The sequence below is a fragment of the Ruditapes philippinarum genome, unplaced genomic scaffold (genome assembly GCF_026571515.1).
Source record: "Ruditapes philippinarum isolate M1 unplaced genomic scaffold, ASM2657151v2 ctg10873_1_1_1_1, whole genome shotgun sequence".
Lineage (NCBI taxonomy): Eukaryota > Metazoa > Mollusca > Bivalvia > Venerida > Veneridae > Ruditapes > Ruditapes philippinarum.
This window is the reverse complement of record NW_026862532.1, coordinates 1-2,477: the sequence shown is the minus strand read 5'-3', so window position 1 is coordinate 2,477 and position 2,477 is coordinate 1. Positions and strand designations below refer to the sequence as shown.

Here is a 2,477-nt window from a genome sequence, read left to right as displayed (position 1 = left end):
GGAATCTTCCATAATAAATAGGCCTAAGGTTATTTTCTGCGTAAACTTGTGTATTTATTTTTTTTTATGGAATTATGCATACAATGATATTTAATTATTTTCTTGTAAAGAAATAATTGTTTTATTTCAATTTCATTTTAAAAAAAGGCCGAAAGCATTGAGTTCGCTATTACACTCCATATGGACTCGGCCCGGTGAATTTTCGTACTATTAGTTCTATAGTAAATCAGTCAAATTTGAGGTTTAATTCTGGATTCCAATGTTCTTGATGAATTATATACTGTCTTCAACTTTAAACATTAACACTATCTAAGTCAAATGATGCCCAAAATATAATAGGTTAGCCATCTACTTTTTTCAGAAATCTTCATTCTGTTGTAACACTGTTTAAATTCACCACTTTAAAAACTCCTGACAGCTGGTGGGTAGTACATCTTTAATCCTTCCACCAACAAATGAGTTCCTGGAGAATACACAAAAAACAACTTTTAAAGTCATCATATAACACACAAAAACTACACACATGCAATAAATACACTTTAATTATGAACAATCTAACTAGAGATGACTTAAATTGGGCCATTTCATAATTTTAAAGAACTACTTTCTAGACTACAATGGGCTGGGTCTAATTCCGTACCGGGTTGAGACCTAAATGAATCCAAAATTTAAGTTAAGCCAAACTTTATACTCATTTCCTAGTAATTTAGTGTTATACAAATACAGTCATATAGGTTTGACATGTCTCTAACAAATTACATTAATGCGGTACAATTTCTTAAATATGAACCTTCATGCGAAAAGTCAGGCTCGGCCAATAGAATTTTTTCGCAAAAATTTATATTGCAAATTCTGTCATATCTTTTGATTCTGTAAATGGATTTTCTTTGAATAAAGTTTAATGTTACCGGCTAATGTCATACAGTTACTTCTATGAAAGAATAAGACCTTATTGCTTAAAAATTGTAATAGAAACTCCATTTCTTTAAATGAGAGCATGAAATTTTGGGTTAAAATACAAGTAATCACAATTAAATGTGCTTTTTTCAAATTTTTTTCCTTCAATATTGTAATAAAACTTACTGATTATGATTTTTACCTATATACCATGGTAAATAAAGTTAAGAACCAACATACACACCCTACATTGTTTGCTTAAGATATCAATAAAGACAAACAGAGGTAATCTTAAGGTTAGCAAAGAGGTTACCATATCACCATGGGCTATGTCTTCTGACAAAGTAAGATTAGCCAACTCTCACACAAATAAGGCTTTAAAAAGATGACACATACTGTCCCCCACTTTAAATCATTGAGAAGTCTTAATATAGTCAGAATTAGAGAAATTTTCTCCTGAAATACATCAAAATAACTACCAAATATTACCCGAGCATTGGGAGGCGCTACCGCCAATAGCTGAAGTTTCAAACTAGACATAAGTTATTACCTTCTCAATGTGTCCTGACAAAGCTGCTGCCAAACAGAGGTGAAGGAGTCCTTCTATAGATCTTTACCAGGATAAGGTTAGGTCATATACTCAAACCCAGGCTTTGGTAACTGCATGGTCTGAAAAAATATGCAACACTAGTACATGCTTAAGAAAATTATAAGGGGCATTTATGCTGTAATTCTAATATCTGAAAAAGAAAGAAAATAATGTCTTAATTAATAAATGGCTAGATTTGTTAATTCACACAGGAGAGTTTATATGAATATTGTGTTCTGAAAAATGCATGCCTGCATGAAAATAGCAGTTAAGACATTATAAACCTAACCTAATTTAACTGCTGTAGCAGCTACAACAACAACAACAACAACAATTATATCAACTGTGTTATTCTAAATGAGCCAATTATCCATAAAATACACTGTTTAATGACTAGAAAATCTTTTATGTGTATATATTACTAGCAAATACATTCTGCAACACAGCAAAACATCAAGTTTCACTACACTGAAAATGCCTATATTTCCAAAATATAAATCACATTTGTCCTGTTCAATTGTTAGTTCTTCTTGTATTTAAATACAGGACAATAGTGAATATTTACATACTGATTACTACAGCATCAATCCTTTGCTGAAACATCAAAACATATAATGTGTGGTCCATATGAGCAATAGGCTACTATGGTGCTTGTTCGAATCCCATGGCCGGTGAATCTTGGGCCCCTTAGAGAGCTCTGGAATGAGCTTGCCAATCACTTTTTTTAACCAATGTAACCAATCTGAAACCACACACTCCCCAATTCCTTCAATGCATAATTTATCCATAATTTAAGATGCATTTCTCTAAAAATTATCATTTTCTATATAAATCTTATAAAAATAAGCTAGATTTATAGCATATTGCTTAACACAGGGTGCAAAAATAAAATTTATCAATTTATAAACTGCTTTTTACAAAATTTAAATTTCATTTTTTTAATTCTAAATTTATTTTTACAGTTTTAATTCAATTAAATGTGGTTAATTTT

At 30.8% G+C, this 2,477-nt stretch overlaps 1 long non-coding RNA gene across 2 annotated transcripts; it reads right to left on the bottom strand.

Annotated features, from left to right (window-relative positions):
* Nucleotides 1-339: 339 nt before the first annotated feature.
* LOC132719387 (uncharacterized) lies at nt 340-2,396 on the bottom strand. 2 transcript variants are annotated; one of them, XR_009624218.1, is made up of 3 exons: nt 2,056-2,386; nt 1,448-1,566; nt 340-463 (listed from the first exon to the last, which is right to left on the bottom strand). It is a non-coding gene; the product is annotated as an uncharacterized LOC132719387 (long non-coding RNA). The 2 variants fall into 2 exon arrangements; XR_009624217.1 differs by having other exon boundaries at nt 1,448-2,396.
* Nucleotides 2,397-2,477: the final 81 nt, after the last annotated feature.